Source organism: Salmo trutta, chromosome 14, assembly GCF_901001165.1.
Source record: "Salmo trutta chromosome 14, fSalTru1.1, whole genome shotgun sequence".
In the NCBI taxonomy this organism is placed as follows: Eukaryota; Metazoa; Chordata; class Actinopteri; order Salmoniformes; family Salmonidae; genus Salmo; species Salmo trutta.
The window spans coordinates 18,334,860-18,348,075 of NC_042970.1; the positions used below are offsets into that span (position 1 = coordinate 18,334,860).

At 45.6% G+C, this 13,216-nt stretch overlaps 1 protein-coding gene across 1 annotated transcript in view; it reads left to right on the forward strand.

Moving 5' to 3' along the window:
• LOC115207542 (E3 ubiquitin-protein ligase PDZRN3-B-like) overlaps positions 1-13,216 on the forward strand; it is a 149,918-nt gene that overhangs the window by 72,884 nt on the left and 63,818 nt on the right. The gene's annotated exons all lie outside the window — the stretch shown is intronic.

Sequence of the window (13,216 nt, forward strand, 5' to 3'; positions counted from 1 at the left end):
TTAATCTTCAATGTCTCGCAGGCTTAAGGCTGCTGTGATGATCCCATTAAAACATGATGGAAGTTCTGTCATCATCATCATTGTTACTCATATCTTTTTTTCTAATTTCTGTCAGAAGACTCTCCATACATTTGGATGTTGTTTGTGGGCGTTAACAACAGAGCCCTGTCTCTCTCTAAAGAGTTTTTGGAAGTTAAAGTAAAGTAACTTTTAATGGACACAAGTAGAAACCCTTTGAAAGATACAGTGCCTTCGGTCTAGCTGCTATGGAGTTTGGAGAAAGGTACATGTGCGCTGCGCTAGCAAAACACAGCACAAAGTTGTATAGATAATTGGCCTTGTTCCTTTAGGGTTTTGCTGGCAAAAAAAAACGAGATAGACAAGCCGAAAAGTACTCCAGTACAAAAGCAACAGACAAGCTTTAGTGTTCTGGCTTGCAGGTCTGCAGAGACGTTTTAATTCCCATTTCCTTTAAGGCTTGTTTCCAGTTTAGTTTGGAGATACTTTAATTTTGTGGTACGCTGAAGATATTCTTCCCAGAACCCACATGGAACTGTCTTTAAGGCGTATGAGGTCACATTATCAGAAAGCAGTAGAGGAGACAAATAAATTCATTAGGCCCTATGGATTTCATGACTGGGCGGGGACACAGCCATGGATGGGCCTGGGAGGGCATAGGTCCACCCACTGGGGAGTCAGGCCCAGCCAATCAGAATTAGTTTTTCCCCAGAAAAGGGCTTTATTACAGACAGAAAAACTCCTCCGTTTCATCCGCTGTACAGGTGGCTGGTCTCAGATGATCCCGCAGGTAAAGAAGCCAGATGTGGAGGTCCTGGGCTGGCGTGGTTACACATGGTCAGCGGTTGTGAGGCCAGTTGAACGTACTGCGAAATTCTCTAAAACGACGTTGGAGGCAGTTTATGGTAGGGAAATTAACATTTAATTCTCTGGCAACAGCTCTGGTGGACATTCCTGCAGTCAACATGCCAATTATGCTCCCTCAAAACTTGATACATCTGTGGCATTGTGTTGTGTGACACAACTGCACATTTTAGTGGCCTTTAATTGTCCCCAGCACAAGGTGCACCTGTGTAATGATCATGCTGTTTAATCAGCTTCTTGATATGCCACACCTGTCAGGTGGATGGATTATCTTGGCAAAGGAGAAATACTCACTAACATGGATGTAAGCAAATTTGTGCACAAAATTTGAGAGAAATAAGCTTTTTGTGAGTATGGAACATTTTTGGGATCTTTCATTTCAGCTCATGAAATATGGTACCAACACTTTACATGTTGCATTTATATTTTTGTTCAGTATATGTAGAAGTAGAGAATCCAGCAACTTCTGAACCCTGTTGATGGACCTTTTTCTGCTCTAACTTTCACATTTCAGCACACTACACTGTTGTTTGAGATGATTTGCCAAGGGCCTCTGGAAGAGAACTGAAAATGTTCTGAGAACTTTTGGCTTGAGAGTGAAGACAGAGTAGTATGAACTGAACCCTCTCTCCACCTGGCTTCCTTTCCCGATCCCTCTTGGCCCTTTGGTCCCCTCAGAAAAATTCTATTTGATTCATTCCTTGGGAATCTGCAGCAGATAAAGATCAATGTCAGTATCGGCCGGAGTCTTTTCCTCCCTCTTCCCCTCCTCCTCCTCTTGGTCTTATTCATCTTCTCATGACCACCAGTATAATAACAGTAGCTAGCTCCTCAGCTCAGCCGTCCCCAGAATAAGCTGTTTACTTTGGGCTGCTTGCCTCTGGCTGCTGTGGCTGAGTTCTGATCCCCATAGAACTCAGTGGGGGCAGCCACACAGTCACCAAACTCAACCAAACGCCCACCAGCCAGTCCTTGCTCATCCAAGCTCCTACTCAGCCGCCACACGGCCGCTGTGCTCCTCCCAACGCAGGACAGCCAGCGAGTCATAACCACGTCGGACATATTACCATCCTACTCTCACCTCTGCTTTTCTCTCTTTTGTAGTGGTAAGTAGCTGGTACATTAAGAAATCAACTCTTGTCGAGGAAAATCATATTTCATTTAGTAATGGGTTTGGATATATGAGAAGGCATTAAGCTGGCTCTGGTTGGGCACAGCTACCACATTCTGTTTTCCCTGAGAGGAATGAAAAAGTTTCTCCCCTATGCCACTTCTCTGTGCAGGGGAGGGGAAGCATGTTTGTTTACACACAGCACAGCCCATACAGGCAGGCAGGTCACAGATCCACATAAATTCCTTCCAGTTGCGCTGATGATGTGTAGTGTAGGTTGGGTGCAGGACCACTGCCTGCCTGCCACTCTCAGGCCTCTGGGCCCAGGTGCTTCCTGTCCACAGTTTGGGAAAGTATGAGTGAGCCCATGATGGGCCAACTCAATCATGAGCATTGCACAGACCCTGCTCTTATCCTATGGGACTGGCAATAGGGTTTTAAATATCCAACTCTATTTTCTCTCCCTTTTAGTCTTTCTACCTCTTTTTCTCTCTTGTAATCAGTGATGGCAGCAAATACATTTGTCACTAACATCTGGTCAGGGAGCAAGATGGAACCTTAAGTGGAGATCCTTGTAGGTCCTCTCCATCTATTTGTAGGCTGTTTCCTACTGCTGAGGTGTGGTGTGTAATGCTGGTAAGACACGCTGATATTACACATGGATCCTATCTAGGGCTGTGCTGTGTGTTGTTCTGTTGCTGTTCCCTGTGAATTTCTGCTCCCTACGCTTTTCTTGTTTTGGAAAGGAGCTCTCAAGTTCTTTCATTGGTGCACACTGTTCATAATGCACAATTTGTGGCCAGAAAGTACGTTCGAGGTGAAGCCGAGGTGTAGAATGTGCTAAGAAATATTTTCACAAGTGAGAGGGGATTTACGCGCTTTCGTGCCAGCTGTGGCAGTACCGTAAAATATTTATATGCTCCCTGAAAAATGCATTTTATGTGTAACTGAAGCTGTTGTCTGTTAAACAGAGCCTCAGTCGACCTGTTAGAGCCGTGTGTTTTTCACAAGACTGGTTTTCATCCGAAGGGAGAAGGGAGACTCTGGGCTCTGTGTGCGAGGATCATTCTTGACATCAGTCCAGCTAGTCTAGAACAATCAATGGCAGAGGTGTAGAGAGTCTCCTAGTGGCCACAGTCTGCACTCACAGTCTCAAACTTCCTCTAAATCTACTCTAAAAAGTGTAAATCAAATATAACTAAGCCAAGCAGGTTTTTGGAAGGTTGTTTTTTATCTGGCTTAGTCTTGATGATTCTGTACCTCTGTTACATACATTTTAGTGTTGTCTGGGATTTATGAGACAGAGCTGACTCATTCTTCCAGTACGTACATAGTTTGTTTAACACGCTTATATTTTATCTCTTGACACATGAGCACTTAAAGGGGCAATCTGCAGTTGCTACATACATTTTTGGGCTTGTGAATTAATGATATGTACCCATTGATCTTGAAGAATATAACTTATAAATTAATGATATGTACCCATTGATCTTGAAGAATATAACTTATAAATTAATGATATGTACCCATTGATCTTGAAGAATATAACTTATAAATGCCTCATGAGCTTAGTTCAACTGTCACACCCCACCAGAACCCAAAATATAAGATTGTTTTACTACAATGTTTGTAAACAAAGTAAATGTAAACAAGCACTATATAGCCTAAAAACATGGTTACAACTATAATTTTGATGTCATGGAAGGTCAATCTTTGCATCCTTAGCTCTGTCTATGAACTTAAGAGTCGTTACATTTCTCCAGCCCTATTCCTCAGATTTTTACCAAAACAGGGGCGGGGAGTTCGCTTTGTTATTGTTTCAACTACTGATTGCTGCTTTAACATAACAAGGTATGATTTATCACCACCATGAAGGTATAATTTTCAGTCTCCAGTAGAAGCTTAAGAAATAAGTGAGCCACTCAGCTGTGAAATCATGTAGGAAACAACAGCAGGCTTTTGGTTTGGGATCCTCGCGCCAGCCAGCGCCTTGCCTCTCCAGAAGAACCCTTTCACCTTGGCTGGTTCTGGTGTGAAGAGGGGGCAGAACATATTGTTTCTCGTCTTCCGTAGCGTAGCACGACTGATCTGATAGACAGCATGAGGGACTCGTTTGTTTCTGGGCTGATGTCATTCAGGAGGCCTGGTGCTGTGTAGAGGACTAGCCGATCTAACTGGAATCATTTATTTTATTTATTTATTTTTATTTCACCTTTATTTAACCAGATAGGCAAGTTGAGAACAAGTTCTCATTTACAGTTGCGACCTGGCCAAGATAAAGCAAAGCAGTTCGACACATACAACAACACAGAGTTACACATGGAGTAAAACAAACATTCAGTCAATAATATAGTAGAAAAATAAGTCTATATACAATGTGAGCAAATGAGGTGAGATAAAGGTGGTAAAGGCAAAAAAGGCCATGGTGGGGAAGTAAATACAATATAGCAAGTAAAACACTGGAATGGTAGATTTGTAGTGGAAGAAAGTGCAAAGTAGAAATATAAATAATGGGGTGCAAAGGAGCAAAATAAATAAATAAATAAATACAGTAGGGGAAGAGGTAGTTGTTTGGGCTAAATAATAGATGGGCTATGTACAGGTGCAGTGATCTGTGAGCTGCTCTGACAGCTGGTGCTTAAAGCTAGTGAGGGAGATAAGTGTTTCCAGTTTCAGAGATTTTTGTAGTTCGTTCCAGTCATTGGCAGCGGAGAACTGGAAGGAGAGACGGCCAAAGGAGGAATTGGCTTTGGGGGTCACCAGAAAGATATACCTGCTGGAGTGCGTGCTACAGGTGGGTGCTGCTATGGTGACCAGTGCGCTGAGATAAGGGGGGACTTTACCTAGCAGGGTCTTGTAGATGACCTGGAGCCAGTGGGTTTGGCGATGAGTTGTCCAGAGGCCTGGACAACAGGCCATCCGATTTGACACATTGAACTCTATCAGAGAAGTAGTTGGTGAACCAGGCGAGGCAATCAATTGAGAAACCAAGGCTATTGAGTCTGCCCGATGAGGATGTGGTGATTGACAGAGTCGAAAGCCTTGGCCAGGTCAATGAATACGGCAGCACAGTATTGTTTCTTATCGATGGCGGTTACGATATCGTTTAGGACCTTGAGCGTGGCTGAGGTGCACCCATGACCAGCTCTGAAACCAGATTGCATAGCAGAGAAGGTGCAGTGGGATTCGAAATGGTCGGTAATCTGTTTGTTGACTTGGCTTTCGAAGACCTTAGAAAGGCAGTGTAGGATAGATATAGGTCTGTAGCAGTTTGGGTCAAGAGTGTCCCCTCCTTTGAAGAGGGGGATTACAGCAGCTTCTTTCCAATCTTTTGGAATCTCAGACTTCACGAAAGAGAGGTTGAACAGGCTAGTAATAGGGGTTGCAACAATTTCGGCAGATAATTTTAGAAAGAAAGGGTCCAGATTGTCTAGCCCGGCTGATTTGTAGGGGTCCAGATTTTGCAGCTCTTTCAGAACATCAGCTGACTGGATTTGGGAGAAGGAGAAATGGGGAAGGCTTGGGCGAGTAGCTGTGGGGGGTGCAGTGCTGTTGACCGCGGTAGGGGTAGCCAGGTGGAAAGCATGGCCAGCCATAGAAAAATGCTAATTGAAATTCTCAATTATAGTGGATTTATCGGAGGTGACAGAGTGTCCTATCCTCAGTGCAGTGGGTAGCTGGGAGGAGGTGTTCTTATTCTCCATGGACTTTACAGTGTCCCTGAACTTTTTTGAGTTTGTGTTAATGGGGTAGGCTAGACCGATGCGGCAATACATTAACTGCTCATAAAATAGCTGATGGCACTCATTTACAACCTCGCCCCAGTTGTTTCATTTTGATTGGTCCTGACAGAGTATCTCCATGGTGAGGGGAGCAGTTAAGGTTGTGTTGTTTACTTCAGTTTGCAGCAAACCCAGGTAGTCCGCCCAGGCTGATTCCAGACAGAGCTCTGTCTGCATGTGCTGCTGATAAGAGACTGCACTGCATGGCTGCACGGTGACTGTTGAACTCCTCAAGGATGGGTTAGGCCAGGGCCTGTCCCAGTCAGACAGCGGGGGCTGTTTGAACTCCTGAAGGTTGGGTTAGGCCAGGGCCTGTCCCAGTCAGACAGAGGGGGCTGTTTGAACTCCTGAAGGTTGGGTTAGGCCAGGGCTTGTCCCAGTCGGACAGAGAGGGCTGTTTGAACTCATAAAGGTTGGGTTAGGCCAGAGCCTGTCTCAGTCAGACAGAGGGGGCTGTTTGCTCCAACCAGGCTGTAGTAAGTAGGGAGCATAATAACTTCCCTGAAAGAACAAATGTAGGTCAGTGCCCTCAAGCATTTTGCCCACCTATCTATTGACCTGCTTTGAGAAGGAGAATTGAATGTTCAGGCCCGGAGATGAACCTTGCTTGATTGCACTCTTCCAGTTGAGTAAAATGGTTCTACTTAACATCCTGCTTTCATCTCTGTGAAAGGGCAAGTGCACAATGCAGGGCCAAGGTCAACCACAGTTCAGGTGCTGTCATTGTCTTCTTGGGGGACCTTAAACGATTGCCACATACTGCTCTTTTCGTACTATGACCTGAAAAACTTCCACAGACAGGCTGAAAGGGTTCATAAAAGCTTCAACTCAGTTTCTGCTGAATGGTCTCTTCTGTCAGCTCTGTCCGCATGGTGATTACTGCATTGTTGTGTTTTGAGTTTGCAAGAAAGGCATTTCACTGTACTTGTGCATGTGACATTAGAACTTGAACTTGGTGGAGGAATGTGATTTCATTGGATCAGGTGTATTATTTATCCCATTCTCATTCTGTAACAGTTTACCCACAGCATTGTAAAGATGTTTTGAAGTTTTGAATTCAGCTCTGTGTTAGCTCCAGATCTCCGGATAGGAACAGCTGTGGAAACAGCAGACAGTGGGCTGTGGCGACTATGGAGGGGGATTTGGTGTGCTGGATCCTTGTGGCTTTGTGGAGATGGAAGTTTTAATTTCCTTAGGATAGCGTTGGCTGTTTGAACAGGTGGTAGAGAGATCCCCCTGGGGAACCGGCTCCACTCATGTCGTCAAGTTTTCCCTCCTCTTCAGCGTCGCATTCCCCAGCCAGCAGCACAGACGTGACGAGTAGAGCAGAGGTCCTCCTCAATGCAGAGCAGCACAGGGGCCCATTCTCCCCCCCTCTGCTCTGCAAGTCCTCTCATGATAGAGAGGCATCCCACTCCCATCTCAGCCCGTGCCACACAGCAAGCTTCAGAAGAAAAAGCCCAACCACACGCATCTCCTAATGCATTTCCAGTCCCCCTGTCATTGGTGTTATAACTGCTGTGTGCAGCGGGCGGGGCTGGAACTGGGGACCTGGGAGCACCTGTTGGGGGGAAAGTAAACATTTGAATGCTGTAATTACAGGAGGAGGGGGATGTGTGGGACTGGCTGTGTGTTTTGTGTTCTAACCCCCGGGGGAAGGGATGCGCACTGCCTGAGTCATACTAGACTGGTGCCATTGCACCGTGTCTCTCCCTCCCTCTTCCTCTCCTCCCACTGCCTGCACAACCAGCTAGGCTACAGAGAGAGATGCACAAAAACACACACACAGAGAGACATAGATTTACTCCATGGGAGCATGGAGAGGGGAGTGTTGAAATGCAATGAGGAAGAGGAGAAGGGAGGAGGAGGAAGAAGAATAGGGGGCGGGTGGAGCGTGTGAGGCCCTGGGTAGATTTATGGCTTGCTGTAGAATCTATCAGGTAAATACCAGCGAGCCCCTCCTCCCCTGGAGGACACAGCTCTGGGATTAGGCCACTTGTTGAAGCTGTTTGCACAGATTCTCAGTTTGGCACAAACTCCTGCAGGGCAGGACCTGTCTCTCACCACTCTCACTTCTACTCCCACTCCCACTTCTACTCCCATTTCCACTTTCACTCTCACTCCCACTTCTTTTCAGTCAGTCTGTCTGACGGTCTGTCTGTGGTTTTCCTCCCCCTCTCCCTCCCACTCTCTAGCTCTTGATTTCACAGTGTTATTTGAAATTTCAAGATAAAGGTCAAATGACATAATGTTTTGAGCACATTATGCCTAACATAGCCTTTGACAATGTGAGCGCACTAAAACACATGACCAATAGGTGGCAGTATGGCCCTATAGAATCTATTGAGGTTATTTATTAGTTGGCGGAGACAGAATCGTTTCACTTTGCCTTTTGATCTGACTCCCCTCAGCCAAATGGTATCTCGTTAGTGCAGTGCACATTTAAAAACACCATTGGGTGCTGTAGAAAATGTACCTGACCTATATTTTTTTCTGTTGTCTAAAAGACATTACTATTTATTTGCTGGTAGAATGAAAGGCTTCGGTGCTCTAGACACCCTGTGTCCGGGACGTCTGTGCCATAATACGTAGGCCTAGGTGATCATAATAGACTGACTTAACACGCCCTTATTGACGGAAAACAGGTGCTCATTGGTCAGATGTTCTGGCTATCATGATTATCTGATAGCCTATTTGCGTGTGGGTCATCATTTGCTCTAATGGGGGAGAACACAATCGCCTTGTAAATAAAGGCATCCGGGCTAATTAATAACCCTAATATTGCTATTGCCCATACTGTGCTAATATGACCACATGCCGATCTAATCCAGCAAGTTTGTGTAACTGTGTCCATTCTAGTTTTGATGGAATCTCAGAACAGCAGCTCTGCTCTTGCAGCAGTCATAAGGAGCTTTTAACCCCAAATTAATCCTCTTAGTGTGGATCGTGACGCATCAACGTTCATTCTCTTATTTCTCAACGGGAATCCTCTAAATCAGCTGACCTGGTGGGTGGAACTCTGGGAGGCATCTGTCCCCTTCATATTACATATTACGCTGAGGGTTCCTTGGAGCAAATGTTGCATTGTCAGAGCAGAGGGCACTCTTTAAAAAAAAAAAATGTATTTCACCTTTATATAACCAGGTAGGCCAGTTGAGAACAAGTTCTCCTTTACAACTGCGACCTGGCCAAGATAAAGCAAAGCAGCGTGACACAAACAACAACACAGAGTTACACATGGAATAAACAAACGTACAGTCAATAACACAATAGAAAAAAAAATATATACAGTGTGTGCAAATGAGGTAAGATTAGGGAGGTAAGGCAATAAATACGCCGTAGTGGCGAAGTAATTACAATTTAGCAATTAACACTGGAGTGATAGATGTGCAGAAGATGAATGTGCAAGTCGAGATACTGGGGTGCAAATGTGCAAAAAAAATAACAATATGGGGGATGATGTAGTTGGATGGGCTATGTACAGGCGCAATGATCTATGAGCTGCTCTGACAGCAGATGGTTAAAGTTAGTGAGGGAGAGATGAGTCTCCAGCTTCAGTGATTTTTGCAATTCGTTCCAGTCATTGGCAGCAGAGAACTTAAAGGAAAGGCGGCCAAAGGAGGAATTGGCTTTGGGGGTGACCAGTGAAATATACCTGCTGGAGCGCATACTACGGGTGGGTGCTGCTATGGTGACCAGTGAGCTGAGATAAGGCGGGGCTTTACCATGCAAAGACTTATAGACCTGGAGCCAGTGGGTTTGGCGACGAATATTAAGCGAGGGCCAGCCAATGAGAGCATACAGGTTGCAGTGGTGGGTAGTATATGGGGCTTTGGTGGCAAAACGGATGGCACTGTGATAGACTGCATCCAATTTGCTGAGTAGAGTGTTCGAGGCTATTTTGTAAATGACATCGCCAAAGTCAAGGATCGGTAGGATAGTCAGTTTTACGAGGGTATGTTTCGCAGCATGAGTGAAGGATGCTTTGTTGTGAAATAGGAAGCCAATTCTAGATTTAATTTTGGATTGGAGATGCTTAATGTGAGTCTGGAAGGAGAGTTTACAGTCTAACCAGACACCTAGGTATTTGTAGTGGTCCACATATTCTAAGTCAGAGCCGTCCAGAGTAGTGATGCTGGACTGGTGGGCAGGTGCGGGCAGCGATTGGTTGAAGAGCATGCATTTAGTTTTACTTGCATTTAAGAGCAGTTGGAGGCCACGGAAGGAGAGTTGTATGGCATTGAAGCTCGTCTGTAGGTTAGTTAACACAGTGTCCAAAGAGGGGCCAGAAGTATACAGAATGGTGTCGTCTGCTTACAGGTGGATCAGAGAACCACCAGCAGCAAGAGCGACATTATTGATGTATGCAGAGAAAAGAGTCGGCCCGAGAATTGAACCCTGTGGCACCCCCCTAGAGACTGCCAGAGGTCCAGGAAATAGGCCCTCTGATTTGACACACCAGGCGAGGCAGTCATTTGAGAAACCAAGGCTGTTGAGTCTGCCGATAAGAATCTGGTGATTGACAGAGTCGAAAGCCTTGGCCAGGTCGATGAATACGGCTGCACAGTATTGTCTTTTATCGATGGCGGTTATGATATCATTTAGGACCTTGAGCATGGCTGAGGTGCACCCATGACCAGCTCGGTAACCAGATTGCATAGTGGAGAAGGTACGGTGGGATTCGAAATGGTCAGTGATCTGTTTGTTTACTTGGCTTTCAAAGACCTTAGAAAGGCAGTGTAGGATGGCTATAGGTCTGTAACAGTTTGGGTCTAGAGTCTCCCCCTTTGAAGAGGGGGATGACCGCGGCAGCTTTCCAATCTTTGGGGATCTTAGACGATACGAAAGAGAGGTCGAACAGGCTAATAATAGGGGTTGCAACAATTTCGGCGGATAATTTTAGAAAGAGAGGGTCCAGATTGTCTAGCCCAGCTGATTTGTAGGGGTCCAGATTTTGCAGCACTTTCTGAATATCAGCTATCTGGATTTGGGTGAAGGAGAAATGGGGGAGGCTTGGGCAAGTTGCTGTGGGGGGTGCAGGGCTGTTGACCGGGGTAGGGGTAGCCAGGTGGAAAGCATGGCCAGCTGTAGAAACATTATTATTGAAATTCTCAATTATTGTCGATTTATCGGAGGTGACAGTGTTTCCTAGCCTCAGTGCAGTAGGCAGCTGGGAGGAGGTGTTATTTTTCTCCATGGACTTTACAGTGTCCCAGAACTTGTTGGAGTTTGTACTAGAGGATGCAAGAGGATGTTTGAAAAAGCTAGCCTTTGCTTTCCTAACTGCCTGTGTATATTGGTACCTAACTTCCCTGAAAAGTTGCATATCGCGGGGGCTATTTGATGCTAATGTGGTACGCCACAGGATGTTCGTGTGCTGGTCAAGGGCAGTCAGGTCTGGAGTGAACCAAGGGCTATATCTGTTCCTTGTTCTACATTTTTTGAATGGGGCATGCTTATTTAAGATGGTGAGGAAAGCACTTTTAAAGAATAACAAGGCATCCTCTACTGACGGAATGAGGCCAATATCCTTCCAGGATACCCGGGCCAGGTCAATTAGAAAGGCCTGCTCGCTGAAGTGTTTTAGGGAGCATTTGACAGTGATGAGGGGTGGTTGTTTGAGCGCAGACCCATTACGGACGCAGGCAATGAGACAGTGATCGCTGAGATCCTGGTTGAAGACAGCAGAGGTGTATTTAGAGGGCAGGTTAGTCAGGATGATATCTATGAGGGTGCCCGTGTTTACAGATTTGGGGTTGTACCTGGTAGGTTCATTGATAATTTGTGTGAGATTGAGGGCATATAGCTTAGATTGAAGGACGGCCGGGATGTTAAGCATGTCCCAGTTTAGGTCAGCTAACAGTACGAACTCTGAAGATAGATGGGGGGCAATCAATTCACATATGGTGTCCAGGGCACAGCTGGTTGCTGAAGGTGGTCTATAACAAGTGGCAACGGTGAGAGACTTGTTTCTGGGAAGGTGGATTTTTAGAAGTAGAAGCTCAAATTTTTGGGGCACAAACCTGGATAGTATGACAGTCTGGGCTTTTAATAGAAAAGCATATATGAATTCTCAATAGCCTTTTTCACCTTCAAGGTTTAAATGTGTATGTTTGTCATTCCCGCGTGTGTGTGGGGGGGGGGGGGGCAGTACGAACAAATATAAAAGTGTATGCACTCACTACTGTAAGTCCCTCTGGATAAGAGCGTCTGCTAAATTACTAAAATGTAAAAGAGTGTGTGTGTGTGTCAGCATACTTGATTGGGTGGATGAAGACATGTGTATGTTTAAGTGTGAGCTATAGGTCACGGTGTGTATCAGTCTCTTGAGGCAGACCATAAACTTCGGCCATCTTTGAGTGCAGTTGCCTATAGGCTTCCGATTCTCCAAGGTCGGGGATATCGAAGTGTGTATTGGTTTGTGTGACAGTTGGTGTATATACAGTACGTGTGTGTTTTGGGGAGAGGGCGAAAGATTTGTCACGTAATCAGGAGTTCATCTGTGCCCTGATGTTTGCTGAGTGGCTCCAGTGCCACAGCACGGCACCCTTCCTGCAGGAGTTGACCCATCACTATCCCCCAGCCCTCAGAGCCCATTTGAACTGATAATCTAATAAGCAGAGTGAGAGCATTCAGAGATCAAAAGCTCTACTTCACCTGAGCCCTTACATTCAGTAACACATCAATAGCTGCTTTAGAGCCCACTGGATAGATGGTGGATGGAGTATCCACTGATAACTAACTAATAGTAGAGCAGAGCGGTTGGGCTAGTTGAGAAGCAACCACTGCTGTACGCTCTACACTGGCCATGGCCCTCTCTGCCCATTTCTTATAGACAGAGTACAGTTTATTATGAATGAGCTGACTCCGGTATTGATAATTAAACAATATTTTAAGAGTACTAGGTTCCAAACAACAGAGGTATTTACCGGTATCTGCATCGGTAGCGGCATTTCTAATTTCTTCAAATGTTTTTTTTATCTCTCCAGCATCCCAGGTGTCTGGAAAGATTATGTAAGGTTACTAGAAGCAATTAAATGGCTGATGTGATGTGAAGTGAATTTAAGACATTTCTGGAGCTTACATTGAATATGGGCTTCAGAACTTCTATTCAGCATTTGATGAAATATTTAGAGCTTGTTCATTCCTCTCACAATGTCTGCCCTCCTTCAGTCTCCGTATGCCCTTGTGTCTGCCCTCCTTCAGTCTTCGTATGCCCTTGTGTCTGCCCTCCTTCAGTCTCCATATGCCCTTGTGTCTGCCCTCCTTCAGTCTCCGTATGCCCTTGTGTCTGCCCTCTTTCAGTCTCCATATGCCCTTGTGTCTGCCCTCCTTCAGTCTCCATATGCCCTTGTGTCTGCCCTCCTTCAGTCTCCGTATGCCCTTGTGTCTGCCCTCCTTCAGTCTCCATATGCCCTTGTGTCTGCCCTCCTTCAGTCTC